Source organism: Polyodon spathula, chromosome 7 (assembly GCF_017654505.1).
Source record: "Polyodon spathula isolate WHYD16114869_AA chromosome 7, ASM1765450v1, whole genome shotgun sequence".
NCBI lineage: Eukaryota > Metazoa > Chordata > Actinopteri > Acipenseriformes > Polyodontidae > Polyodon > Polyodon spathula.
The window spans coordinates 25,319,945-25,335,589 of NC_054540.1; the positions used below are offsets into that span (position 1 = coordinate 25,319,945).

General features: G+C 36.7%; 1 long non-coding RNA gene across 1 annotated transcript in view; it reads right to left on the reverse strand.

Annotated features, from left to right (window-relative positions):
- The window catches only part of LOC121318421, an 85,836-nt gene that overhangs the window by 17,962 nt on the left and 52,229 nt on the right, over positions 1-15,645 (reverse strand). The gene's annotated exons all lie outside the window — the stretch shown is intronic.

Genomic DNA, 15,645 nt, shown 5'->3' on the forward strand with positions numbered 1-15,645 from the left:
ATAAAAGAAAATGAAACACATTTGTATTACCTTATTTGTTGTCAAAAAATGCATGTTTCCTGACAGCTGTATTTAATTCAACTGAGTTATACATAATATATTTATCATCTTCTCCATCATCTTCTTCTACTTCTGCATTTCTTTATTTTTTTCCAGCACTCTGCTTAAAATGTACCTTTTCATGGCTTCTGTCCGGATACTTGATAATAATGATCATTACGTGATCATTCTAATTCTGCAGCTTTTCCACATAATGCCTGTTGATGCAGAATCCAGTGCAAGAAAATTGGTACTTCTGTATTTCTTTCTTTAATTTTTTTCAGCACTCTGCTTTTGTCCAGTCATCTGTTGTAATCCCAGTTAGTTTTTATCAAGGTATTTCTGCACTTTCCATGGCTTCTTGGAGTGAAAAAAAAGTCCTTTCCTGTGGTTGGGTTGTTCATGGAATCCACAGCACTTAAATTTTTTCTTCTCATTTTCAGGAAAAAACTTTAGCTGAGACGCCATAGCTTTTTTCATTTCAGTAAACTCAAAGTTGCTTTGTGAAGCGAGTCCTAGTGACGTTGTATGTTGTAATCTTTCATAACTGCACATGTTGACTACGTGTGTTATGTTATAAAGGCCATTTGTTTTAAAGAAGAATTCCAAAACGATACAGTACATGAATATAATTTTAGAAAATATGTATTAAAGGAGAGTGCTGAGTGCTGTGTCTGTTGATCGCTTATTTTCAGTGAATGTAAGCCACCTCCACCTTCACAATAAGCTACTGACCAAAAGATGTGCCTGGACTGCGGGGGCTTTTGATATCATGGTGGTCACGGGCAAGACTCTGACATTATAGTGCACATTAAATTACCACTCACAATACATTTATGCACAGTATCGTATGTAAATTAGTCAAATACCAGACGTAAATTAATGTATTGGGGCAATAAATTTAGATTTATCGCTTATGTTAGGCTCACTACTTTACATGCGTGCTAATTACAAATTTAGCGTCCTTTCATAAATGAGACTCAAAGTGTTCTATTTGTCTGGAGAAAGAGTTAGCCATATTAGAAAATATATATTGCTGCTTAATTGATCCCTAATGGCTACTCAGGATTTGCATTATCCTGTTGCTTCTAAGGTCGGGCCCATGTTGGCTGAGAAAAGGGACTATTATGGGTTCCATCAGGATCTCATCAGTGTACTTCTGGGCAGTCCAAGGTCCAGCAATTAGGGAAGTATCCCTATGGAGTAAAGAGGGAATAAGGCTCCTAAGTCATTGCCAAAGCTCTCCATTGTTCTCAAGGCATTTTACGTGTTAAGAAAAACAACAGTTGGATCACTTGATAAAAGGTCTATTCTGGTGTAATCATTTTGAAATAATAAATAAATGAAGAACCGTGCTGCCAATGCTGATATTGATTCCACTAAGCAAGGATTTTATATTGCTCGTCATAGATATGTGTAACGTTGGCTAGAGCAACCGTTGCCTTAATAGAAGTAAGAGTCAGTGTCATCTAGTGATACGCCATTTTGGATCAACATTTGTTTTGATAGCTTACTAATATAAAGACACTTTGGTTAATCAGGTCTACATCACACGTCTATAGCATGCAACCTGAACGGAAAAGCAGCTCCTAAACTCATAGTCTAAGCTCCTTCATTCAGACTTGTTTAAAAATAAAAAAATAATCCTGATATCTGATTCCATTCAGAATGATTGAAAACACCATAAAAAGGTAACTAAGAAAATTACCTTTGAAGCTACTTACTCTTTAAAATTTTAAATAATAAATAATTTGGAATAATTTTGAATGAGATTATTATTAATGTTATTAAATGTCTACTACTGCACCACCCATGTCTTTGTTATGTAGACATGTTTGTATGTGTGAATGTAAAAGCCTGTAGTTAACTGATGCCTGTACTATACTGAAGAACTATTCATGTCTATTTAAATGTACATCATTCAACTTCAGTACAAACAGGAAGCATTTTACCCTATCTCATTAACATTCCTTTAATATCCACCTCACTCTACAGTAATACTGTCCATATTGTTCACCCCCCACAAAGTGCCTTGTTTCCCAGCAGTTTCATGTAAACATCCTTTTCATTATCTCAAAGAGAAGCCTCAGACACATACACAATATCACATTTTAACCCAGATAAAGAGCTAATTGGTTAAACAACAAAACTGCCGAGTTAGTCACAACTAAAACAGTTTAGAGAGCCTTGGGTCACACTTAACTTTTTTCAATAGAAACCAGAATTCCCAAGCGGAACTGAAAATGCCTCCTTGTGCAGGGAACTATGTGAATACTGTAGTTACCATCAAAATGGTAATATGCCTTAATAATGTGATAATGGCAACTTTGAGCCTTAATGACAAAGTAAATTATATTATCTGGTCCAAACCAGCCTCCCTATATACTGTACAGTAAGCCTCATTTAAAGTCTGACATTGCAAACCTGTTGTTTTCAGTTTCTATTCGGTATTCGGTTAAAAGTATGACGCCAGGGAATGGAGACGGAGGAAAAGAAGGCACTGTCTATTACATTATGGTGAATGGGGTTCAGTACATACAATATTTTTCAATCATCAGATCTTCATGGCTGGTTCTATTTTTGTATAGCGTATAACATCTTTATATGACTGATTCTTTCTAACTAAGCTGTTTTGAAACAGGTTTTCTTCAGACAGACAAGTGTGTCCAAAATACATTATAGAAAATGTATTACAAAAACTGTGTAATTACTTCAAAGCATGTTGTGAGATGAGTAGTTATGCTATTTACAGTATTGCAATATCACAACAATTAGTAATACATGATTATTATAAAATGGGTATTTTACATACTCTATTCTGATTGGTCAAAATAGGTCACATGGGGGTATTGATATTATAGCATATGACCAAGGGTTGGCACTTTTGTTCAAAAACGGGCAAATCACTGGCAGATATCCATACACCTAGAATTATCGCAATAAACATGACCGACGACATTTACGTAAATGTTGAACTTTTGGGAAACCGAAGAGTACATGAGATATTAAATGAATCTGAACCGGACACCAATGATTAATTAAAGAAAATTAAAAAGTATTCAAAACTCGCCATTCTTTCTCCCTGAACTACAGCATTTCCCTATCCCATTTGGAAAATACATAGTTTCTTAAAAATATCTCTTAGACTTTCAGCTTTTCACAAAAGATTTGGGTCCCTCTTAAAAGAGACTTTGGGGTTAAAATATGTTTTTGTTGTCGTTGCTACCACTTCAGTTTGCAACTGGACCCACCCCCTGCGCAGCTGTGTGATCTGATGCTGAACTGCTATAAACTCGTCTCGACAGTTCCTGCCATACCTTTTAAATGTGTCCTGATATGATGGTATCATGTCTTCTGCTGTGACCTGCATTGTTTTAAATTGTTTCTTAACACTGGCCCAGTAGTTCTCCACGTTACCAAGCTGTAAATTGCAGTCAGTTTGATAAGTAACCGGGTATTCCATGCAAATAACGTCTTTCTCGCCACTGTGAAGCTGTAGCACAAATCTGGTATGGATACGTCCTGTTACTACCCCGAATAACAAAGGATGATTCAAAAAACGCACTCTCACCTGATACTGTTGCAGGTCTTGTGAGGAAGGGTCTCAGTGATTTAAAGGCAGTCTTATTTGTACTGCGTGATTTAATGGCAGTCTTATTTGTGCTGCATGATTTAAAGGAGAAAGTACGCAGAAAGAGTACACAGAACTGCAAACACAAGTCAAAAAGTAAGTTAGAAAGGCCAAGAGAGAAATAGAAATGAACATTGCTAAGGGAGCTAAAACCAATTCCAAAATGTTTTTCCAATATTACAATAGCAAGAGAACATTCAAAGAGGAGATTAAATGTTTAAGAGATACAAATGGCAAAATCGTAGATGAAGAAAAAAAAATAGCAAATATATTAAAGGATTACTTTTCACAAGTTTTTACAAAGGAAGATACTGACAACATGCCCCACTTGTCATCCAGTTCCTATCCAGTTTTAAATAACTTTAGCATAACTGAGGCAGAAGTGTTAAAGGGACTAGGAGCTCTTAAAATAAACAAATCCCCTGGGCCGGATGAGATCCTCCCAGTAGTACTCAAAGAAATGAAAGAAGTAATTTACAAACAGCTAACCAAGATCATGCAGCAGTCTCTTGACACAGGGGTGGTACCGACAGACTGGAAAATTGCAAACGTAAACCGATCCACAAAAAGGGAAACAAAACTGAACCAGGTAACTACAGACCAGTAAGCCCGACTTCTATTATATGCAAACTTATGGAAACTATAATAAGATCCAAAATGGAAAATTACCTATATGGTAACAGAGTCCTGGGAGACAGTCAACATGGTTTTAGGAAAGGGAGATCGTGTCTAACTAACTTGCTTGATTTTTTTGAGGATGCAACATCGATAATGGATAATTGCAAAGCATATGACATGGTTTATTTAGATTTCCAGAAAGCTTTTGACAAAGTCCCGCACAAAAGATTAATTCTCAAACTGAACGCAGTTGGGATTCAAGGAAACACATGTACATGGATTAGGGAGTGGTTAACATGTAGAAAACAGAAAGTACTGATTAGAGGAAAAACCTCAGAATGGAGTGTGGTAACCAGCGGTGTACCACAGGGATCAATATTAGGTCCTCTGCTATTCCTAATCTACATTAATGATTTAGATTCTGGTATAGTAAGCAAACTTGTTAAATTTGCAGACGACACAAAAGTAGGAGGAGTGGCAAACACTGTTGCAGCAGCAAAGGCCATTCAAAATGATCTAGACAAGATTCAGAACTGGGCAGACACATGGCAAATGACATTTAATAGAGAAAAGTGTAAGGTACTGCACGCAGGAAATAAAAATGTACATTATATAAATATCATATGGGAGATACTGAAATTGGAGAAGGAATCTATGAAAAAGACCTAGGAGTTTTTGTTGACTCAGAAATGTCTTCATCTAGACAATGTGGGGAAGCTATAAAAAAAGGCTAACAAGATGCTTGGATACATTGTGAAAAGTGTTGAATTTAAATCAAGGGAAGTAATGTTAAAACTGTACAATGCACTAGTAAGACCTCATCTTGAATATTGTGTGCAGTTCTGGTCACCTCGCTATAAAAAAGATATTGCTGCTCTAGAAAGAGTGCAAAGAAGAGCGACCAGAATTATTCCGGGCTTAAAAGGCATGTCATATGCAGACAAGCTAAAATAATTGAATCTGTTCAGTCTTGAACAAAGAAGACTACGTGGCGACCTAACTCAAGCATTCAAAATTCTAAAAGGTATTGACAGTGTCGACCCAAGGGACTTTTTCAGCCTGAAAAAAGAAACAAGGACCAGGGGTCACAAATGGAGTTTAGAAAAAGGGGCATTCAGAACAGAAAATAGGAGGCACTTTTTTACACAGAGAATTGTGAGGGTCTGGAATCAACTCCCCAGTAATGTTGTTGAAGCTGACACCCTGGGATCCTTCAAGAAGCTGCTTGATGAGATTTTGGGATCAAAAAGCTACTAACAACCAAACAAGCAAGATGGGCCGAATGGCCTCCTCTCGTTTGTAAACTTTCTTATGTTCTTATGTTCTTATTTGTGCTGCGTGATTTAAAGGTAGACTCATTTGTGCTGAGTCATGATGAAAATGGGCAGTAATATTTTACTTTAAAATGTTATGAATAAACCAAGAATTACAAGAAGTGTAACGAATCAAAACTGTACTTTCAATGGCAATGTTCAATTCAGCACCAGAAATTATTTTTTAATTAATACATTTTTGGTTTTTATTTTTTTATGTTTTAAGGGACTAATTTATATTTAACTTTTTTGTTAATTAAAACATGTTTTTACTTTTTTTTTTTGTTTTTTTGTTATGTTGGTTGATCCATTTTATAAGTGCAATAAGGCACTTCAGGGTGTGGGATATACTCTAATATCCACACACCCGGGTGGTTAAAGCCACTCGGCTTCGCCTCGTGCCTTATAACGCACCCTTGGCATGTGGATATTAGAGTATATCCCACACCCTGTCGTTCCTTATTACTTACAGGGCTCATTGGGTTACAGGGAGATAATTTGAGGATGTTATACTAGCAAGGGAGACTGTTAAAGTTCTTTTTTTTTTTTTTTTTTTTTTTTTTTTTATAAAAACTTTTTTTATAAAAGCCACCAGTGACACAGCTTGGAGACAGGCTATGCTGTTAATAGACTTTTTTAATGACTTGTGTTTATCCAAACTGCATTGAATTCAATCATAGTATAACCAAAGTCTGACTAGTGAATGGTGACTTTTTTCCCTGGAAACTTGATTGTATTTCTGAAAGGAGAATCCACCCTTTATCAAATCATCAAAACCGATATATAGCCATTTTGTCTAGGCCCCTTTATCGTTTAGTCATTTGGTGCCTGCTTGTGATTAATGTGTTGGTGTAGGTTGATTTTAAAAATAAAGGGATTAGTGTTTGGAAGATGAGAGAGAGAGAGAGAGAGAGAGAGAGAGAGAGAGAGAGAGAGAGAGAGAGAGAGAGAGAGAGAGATTTTGGCTCTGTGAGCTGTGTTTTTTGTACATCCTTTTGATTTATTTTTGTTATTTAAAAAAAAAAAAACATGCACCAGCGCTTTCAACCTGCAAGTATCTGTCTGTGCCTGTGTCAGATTCCAGTTCTGGGTACGTGTGGCAAAGTGGCTGCTGATTAGAAACAGGTGCAGAGGTGATGCAGTTCAGAAATAATCACACACAATGAAACTGTAATCTGTTTCAGAAAAGGGATCTGTATTTTTGTAATCCTGGCCCGGTGACCAAATAATAAACTCCAGTTCTACACGGCAATGTGTAAAACCCGGAGAACAGAAAAGGGGTTTGCAGCCCAAACAATAAACACACGTTATCAGCCCCACAATAATTGCCACGGTCACCAATCCCGGTGCAAGTAATAGTGCTCATGGTGGATGATAACAATTTACTTGTTATTGACTGTTGTGCAGTGTTGATCTGTTTTTTTTGCTGGCCCAAGGCAACAGCTCTGGATACATTTTAGCCGTCTGGTGATCTACAAACACAAACAGTTACTAACAGACATGAACAAACAAACAAAACACTCATAAATATATATTTATACAGCTTTCTCCCACGGTCTTTCCAGTCTCACCAGTATATCACCACTTCAGCCTCAAGTGCCACTTGTTCTGCCCACCGGCATTAGTTATTTATTTAATAAATATTCTTTATTTATCATAGTTTTGTCAGCATAGGGCTGGCTAATGAGTTCTGATGGGCAAGGCCATGGGCCAAATTCAAATAACAATGTAATCATTTACAGCCATGTTTATCTGTCAATTCAATAAATTGTTCATTTTTATTCTATGGTGAAAATATCCATCACTACTAATTGAATATCAAAATGTATTTAATGGGATCAAAGAAAAAACAAAATAGTTAGATAAGAAAGATTAAAGAGACAATGAAACAAAGGCTAAAGGAGCAATCAAATTCCTCTGACATAATTAACACATAATATGAAACACATTTAAGTTCTTGTTTTTGCCCCTTCACCAATATATTTTGCCCTGTATATAAGTAGCCAGGCTGTCTAGCTTTTTTTGTTATCTGTATTCTGATGTTCTCGTAGTTTTTGGTAACCTTGAAAAGGTAAAAGGTTTTATAGCTCTGATCCAATTCAGATTGCTTTCGGTCTGGTGTGGTTACTTATCTGTGGAGGTGTTTGTATTCAGTACTGTTGCTTTAACTGTTTTTCTTAGTGAATCAGTAACATTTCTCAAAATGGCTGATTAACGTAGACTTACTGGCATTTTTTTTTTATATCAGCTGCAACACTTTTCTGCATGTCTTCGTGATTCAGTTGATAACAATATTCTAACTGCTGTTTCATTTTATTGAGGTCCGTAAAAAAAAAAAAAAAACAATAAATAAAATAAAATCTTGGTGGTTATAAAATTGAGCAAATCTTTTTTGTTTTCATCAAGTAAAATAAATACTTAAAATGTACTAGTTAATATACATTTAAAATTTAAGACATTTACAATTTCACCCAACCCATCTCCCTTAGTATAATGACATTGAACTAAAGCACTGAGACAACCATCATGTAATCACATAACAAGAATCAAACAAACTATTACTGTACACCATCATTCTATTTCATCCCTTTATAGCTTGCAACCAGTCACTCACCTGTACAGCCATGGCTGCAAATTACAAATTAATACATTTCACTTCCACTTGCATTATAAGGCTGGACACATACTGTATTGTGCAGTCAATTAACCATGGTGCCTTCTAATAAGACAAGAACACTATATTTGATAAACTCTGAAGATGTTTGAGTAGCTACGTAGGCCTTGTTGACCTGTAAAATGTGTTTGCTTTTTAGACATTGGAATTAAAAACAGGTTTTATCAGAAATCTCAATTCATTACCGTAATAATCCATAATATATCTCTTTAAAATTCTGTTTGTCATATGCTAGACATGGCTTGAGGGCAGAATTTAAGGACATGTCATTCAGACCTTTGTGTTGCAATCTACCACTGGCAGCTTTTCAGCAAACAAGAAAATGTTAGGAATACAGCAGTGAGTTGCAAAGGTTTTATTTATTTCTGACTGTTGTCTATTGACTTTTAGAAGCTGGGAGGGGGGCTATGAAGCAACAGCTGGTCAATGATTAAGCAGGTGTTTTTAAATACGGTGTGCATTGCCTGCAATGGAATGGAAATGTAATCTTTTATTATCAAATTGTGACTTTTTGTGCATCACTGTACCTAATTTCTGTGATATTATTTTTTAAAGGTAAGATATTACTGTGAGTTTTGGTGTAAATAATTAATGCTGTGATTATTGTATTATGCATATTTTTTATCATTCTACTTTTCTAAACTAAAGGAAAAATTCATCATAAAAATGGTGACTTCCTCAGCCACTAGTGTTCAGTGTGAGCTCATATAAAAAGGTGTCATTTTTTTTAAATACTTTTCTTAAATCTTTCTTTTCACAACCACCATACTTCACTATTTACTGATTTAAATTGCATATGTAGAATTCCAAATTCCAAAATGGTTCTGAAGTGGTCATAGGAATTCAAGGCTGGGTTTTCCATACACAACGTCAAAACAAAACACACAGCTATGTTTGTTTTTCCTTGTAATTATCTTTACTAGCTATACATATTCTTGTTTTGGTCTTGAATCCATCAGGTGCAACACAGTCTATCATTGATTTTTATTATTATTATTATTAATTTTTTTTTAACAAAAATTAGTAATGTTATTTCTGCTTCCAATATTACTAAATTGGTTACCAATGGTCATACAGTGTAAATGCAGCAAATCAAATGGATAACACTGTAACAATTTTTTTTTTTTTTTTTTTTTTTTGGTTCCTGGGTAGTAAGTGTTATTTCCTAATTGCTTATGCCTCAAAAGTATAGAAAATGGCTATTATTCCCCACAAACTTTGTTTTTGTGACCAGGACAGTGATATTTAGAAATTTACCTATTTTCCAGAACATTCCAGATAGATTCAGTGCTGAGTAAACTTGGAGTAACTTCTAGAACTTTCTAGAACTTTCCAGTAATATAAATAGTAATATAAATACAGGGGCCTTAAGCCCACCAGTTCAGTTTAGTTCCAGCTAGTTCCAGTTAGTTCTAACCCTAAGTGGATACATTTTCATTTTTCTGAGATGGCATCAATAGGCTGCAATGGTGGCATTCCTGATGGGTCTCCAAGGCGGTTTTACCAAGTTTCCCTGCTATCTTTGCCTTTGGGACAGCAGGGACACCAAGGCGCACTACCACAGGCGGGACTGGCCACAGCAGATCGAGTTCTCTGTGGGGAGGAACAACGTCAAATGGGAGCCACTGGTGGACCCCGGGAAGGTGCTGATGCCACCACTGCACATCAAATTGGGCCTTATGAAACAATTTGTCAGAGCTCTAGATAAGGAGTCGGCAGCCTTTAAGTACCTTTAAGACTTCTTCCCTAAGCTGTCTGAGGCAAAGGTCAAAGCCGGTGTCTTTGTCGGACCACAGATAAAGAAGATCCTGGAGTGCAATGAATTCCCCAAGAAGCTCACTAGTAAGGAGAAAGCGGCTTGGAACAGCTTTGTCTCAGTGGTTCGGGGCTTCCTGGGCAATCACAAGGCCAAAAACTATGTGGAGCTGGTTGAGACTCTGGTGAAGAACTACGGCACAATGGGCTGTAGGATGTCCCTCAAAGTCCATATCCTTGATGATCATCTTGATAAATTCAAAGAGAACATGGGAGCGTACGCGGAGGAGCAAGGCGAGCGCTTCCACCAGGATATACTGGACTTTGAACGCCGCTACCAAGGACAGTATAACGAGAACATGATGGGAGACTACATTTGAGGGCTGATTCGTGAAAGTGATTTACAGTATAATCATAAATCTCGAAAAACTACTTACTTCTAAATCTTTTGTAGTCATTTTTGTATTACTTTAGTATAAATACATGTTAATTTGGATTCATATGTTGTTTTTTTCTGACTTTATTTGAACAAAAATACACAAATTCACCCGTTTTCTCATTGGAAATAGGTAAATTTCAAAATATCACTGTCCTGGTCACAAAAGCAAAGTTTGTGGGGAATAATAGCCATTTTCTATACTTTTGAGGCATAAGCAATTAGGAAATAACACTACTAACCAGGAACAAAAATTGTGTTACATAGTGTAATCAAAGATAGTTTTTATATGAGCCTTTTGAGATAACAGAATATAGAAGTACAAATGTTAATATGTCATAAAAGGTACTGGCTTAACTCTGTGAACATAAAATGAAATTAGTGGCTGTATAGCTATATTATATACATTTGCCTGCTATAACATTGGCTGATATGGCAATGTTCCTTGGAACAATGTCCAACCATAAAAAAGACATTACTGTACTTGATACTCTAAGACTTTTAATATTTGTATTGCATTTCCAAAGCAAGTGTTTTTCAATAACTTTTGAAGGTTTGTGAATTTGGTTTATTGTTCAATAGTAAGATGAAAATCTCAATGCCATATTTGTTATTTACTATTTTGGTTCAATGATTTTGAACAATATTTATTTTTCTATTACAATTATATTGGTCTGTGACAGGCTAATTGAACAAGGAGGCTCACCCGGTGCTGGGCTGATCAGGAGTTCTTGATTGGCTGGGGGTCATGCCCAGGGAGCATACGGCCAGTTCAGAAATAGTCTGTGTGACAGAGCTTGGCTGTTGCCAGGCCACGGACCCTCACACGTGCACTGCACTGAAGCTTTCGTGTCACCAAGAAGGAGGAGAGCGTCCGCTCAAAGGGGAAAGAACCAAGGATTACTACACAAAACCCTTCCACTCCAAGTTGGGTTCCGTGAAGGCACTGACCAGCCGGGACCGTCAGAAAGAGTACCAAAGCTAAATCAGTTTAGGGGATTTTAATCCTGTATAAACAGTATAGAGTGTATAATGTAGTGTAATAGGTTCCTGGAGCAGGACCTCTCTTTTAGTGGCGAATAGCACTTGCCATCAGTGGGCAAACTTTTATTTATTGGCTTTGTTTTGTTTTTATTTATTAAATTTCACACTAGGGCTACCATTGTTGGTACCCTAGTGGTGGAACTTGCATGCATATGCGGTGTGTACAATGCTCTGCTTCTGGCTGTTATTATCAGTGACGACCCACGCAGGTGACACTCCCCATGTTATACGGTCAAAATAATAGTATGTGCTTGTTCTGTTTTAAATAACTTTACACTGTTTTTTAATAGGGTACAGCATAATGCCTTGTTACCAAAACACCAAATAGTGTGAAGTCTGAATTAACCCAAGGGATTGAACATCTGAGGCCCCTGGAGTCAAGTGGCTGTTCAAGGTGTTTCTGTCACCTGTTTAGGTCATTTTATCTCAGCAGTGTCTTTGAAGTGAATGAATGTTACTGGCTGCAAAGTATGTCAATTCTGAAATGCAGCTGTTTAGTTAATGACAGGAAAGAAGGAGTGCAAAAGGTGGAGAAAATGTCACTCTCCATGTGAAATGGCTTAAGAGGTACAAGTCTAACTACCTGAAAGTAAGTCATGCAAACTGAGCGCTAGTGTTCAGATATTAAATGTAACACATGAGGCCTATAGTACATAGTGGCACAGTATACAACTTTAATCTTCTCATACAGTTCTACACAATTCCAGACTGTAAGAAACACACCAATGCAAAATTGAAAGCGCTATCTTCAGTTAATATGAACAAATCTGATTTCTGTACAGCTGCTAAAACCTTGACTCAGTAGACTAATCATCCCTCATTGACTTCATTTATTTTACAACATTCAAAGTGTTGAGTGGATTGAAATAGGCAAACTATGCCATTAAACAAGTTATTTGCTCACGTATGCAAATCGCAAGGTCAGTTGGCAGCAACTGTTGGTTGATCTTAAGATTGAAAAACCATACTGCTATAAAAGTGAGTGCCTGCTGTTTATTGATAGTCTGCCCAAATAGTTAAGAAACTTTAGTAGGTTGATATGTTCTAACACCTGGCCTTGGTTTACCCCAGCTGTCACAATTCTCACGTAGGGATGGCTCCTTTGAGGGTGAAAGTCAAGATTCTAGGCTACACCTATTGTCATTTCCAAATGATTAATTCTAACTATAACATTATTTACTCGCTTGTAAAACATAAGATGATTCATGATTTAAAAAAGGGAATTGCTAGTGAGTTAATGCCTTGAACCAAAAATGGACTGAGAATATCAAACGTATCAACCTCAGTGTAAAATCTCTGCTTTGTGTGATACCATCTTAATGGTTGTTTATTTTTTTATCACCTGTTACATGCCAAGTCCTAGTTTATGTCTCAGATGTGACTTGAAAGATGGTCTGCTGAAGAGACAAAGGTAATGTGTGTTTAGTGAATCGCCTACTGAAAAGTACACTTACTCAATGCAAGACAATGGAGTATACAAATCATAATAATATAGAAATAGGGAGCGCATTCGGTGCTCAAATTCTTGCCAATGACAAAACCCAAGTGATAGAAGTAACAGCTTACTATTTAGTTGCAGTAGCTGTGTTTTTATTACACCTTTTAAAAGTTGTATTATCTCGTCTAGATTAAGTTGAACTGCAACACCAAAGGCTCAAGGCTGCAATTGACTACCTTACAGCATTCTTTTACAAGTAATATAACTAGCTATTTTATTTGTTCTGTGTTTATAAGTGTTGAATCTATGTATTTGTCTACATCCTGATTTAAGTGATAACTCTTCTAGCTGGTGTGCATTCAGAATTTCTGTTTGTAAATGTCTGTAAAGGCACTTGTATCATTGCCAGTAGAAGTGAATGAAATATATATATATATAATATATATATATTATATATATATATATATATATATATATTATATATATATATATTATAATGAATTTGAAAATCTTACTTTGAATATTTTAATGTGATTCATTGATAATTATTGAAAATGCCAAAACATTCATTTTTTGTATCTTGTTACCATTTTTGTTGCACATATCACACATGTGAACCCATTTTGTTTTCTGTCCAATTTGAAATGCCCAATTAGAACATACTTCAATTCAAAGTTGCCTCAATTAACTGGTGACTTCAAGCAAATTGCCAAACCGAAGACAAATGTTTACAAGCTACTAAACCCTGGAGAAGAGGCACAGCCTGGTTTATTTATGCCTCATCTCACTAATCATCTGACCAGTAGGGTTACATTTTTGTTTTACAGATTTTGACCATTATTTGAGTATTGGTAAGCTTATTTTATAATTAAAATAACTTTAAAAACCACCCTACATGGGGATCATGGGCAGAATTATGTTTTTTGGGCAGAATTTTTTGTTACATTTCTACAGCTTTGAAGGCAGTGCTGGTACCTTAAAAAGCCAGTATAATGTCAGTATAAGTTATAAGAGTAACTGTATTTATTGGACCTTACTGTGCTGTTTTCTATCTTCCTGGATAACTTGAAATAATTTAGCTGGTCAGGTCGTAGCAGGTGCACCACAATAATAGTCACTTGATGCACCTATTATTCTAACACGAAAGTTCTCCCCAGCTAACTTTTACAGACAGTAGCTGTTCAGGTTGCTAGGATACAATCTGTCTGGCATCAATTGCAGCAATGTTATCTGGGATAAATTACCTCAATGGCTTATCAGTTTTAAACATATTTTATTTTTCTATTTTTAGACACCATTAAAATGTTTTTTTTTTTTTTTAATTTCCATAAAATGCCTACTGTAATGGTAATTGTATACAGCCAATTAAATATCAAGACTGCTCTAGTTGTGAGCTAAGGCCAGAACCAGTGTCTGGTCATCATCTCATGCCTTGTTCCTAACCAGAAGCCTAGTCATTCCAGTATTTTCAGAAGGCTATGTGTTCATTAATTCCCTTTTTTATGTTATGGTAATAATACCGTAAAAATAAAAAAATAAAAAAAGAATTATAAACACACGTTTGAATTATTGAAATACCAATCATCTCTGAAAATCATCCTTAAAAGTATCTTTTTGTATATTGTGTCAGTAAGAAATAAAACAGAAATAAAAGAGAGCCCATGATGTAGCCACACCTCTGGTAGAGTGTGTAGCCATCCTCTCAGGTGGGGGTAAGCCAGCTTTATTGAACACAGTCAATAGTGTGCCCACAATCCAGTGGGCCAATCGCTGCTTCGAGAGGGCTTGACCCAGGGTCCTTTCACCATAGCAAAATGAATAGCTGGTCAGACTGACGTAGCACTTTCGTTTTATCCACATAACCTCTCAATGCCCTCACTGGGCAGAAGGAATTCAGTTTCCTAACCTTCTCTGAATCAAAGGGAGGGTGATGGAAGGCCTCTAGTTCCACTTATTGGCTCTAGTCGAAAGCCATAATTCACCTTAGGTAGGAATGCAGGGTTTGTGCATAATGCTAGCCTGTTTCTATTATCCAAAAGGTGCATACAGGAATTGTGCACAGACAGAGCCTGTAGCTCACTGACCCACTTAGCGGAGGTGATGGCCAAAAAAAAAGGCTGTCTTCATAGAGAGATTTCATGTCTAAGGAATGAATAGGCTCAAACTGATTTTAAGCATACAAATTTTTAAGCACACTGAGAGGGCGGGCCGAGACAATCCAGTGGCGTCAACTCAACAGAGGGGGGAGGGAGAGCCAGGGCCCAGTGGAGGATCACGCGTCTCTTTTTCTTCTTTTTCTTTTTTTAGCTGCAATAGCAGATGAAAAACACAAAACAGTCAGCGCTGTAAGGTTAGAAAAGTAGACTACAATCGCAAAGTGATGTAAGCTGTTGAAAAGAAAAAGAGTAAACACAGCGCAATTGTGCAGCATTTATAGCTGAGTTCACAGAAATGGAGTTTCTAATTCCAGGGAAGTGGCAAGCCGGCTTCCAGCAATAAATTGCAGGAGAACTCCAGAAAACTTGAGAGACTTGTTTCACACAGCCTACAGTGGAGTAGAGCACCGTCTACAGGCAGAGGGCATCGAGGCACCATGGGCACTGAGCCCCGTACTGCGTGCACCAAGCACTGAGGCATATGTGCACCAATGCAGCGAAGCACCGGGAGGCAGCTAATGCAGCCGTGCCTATCCTAACT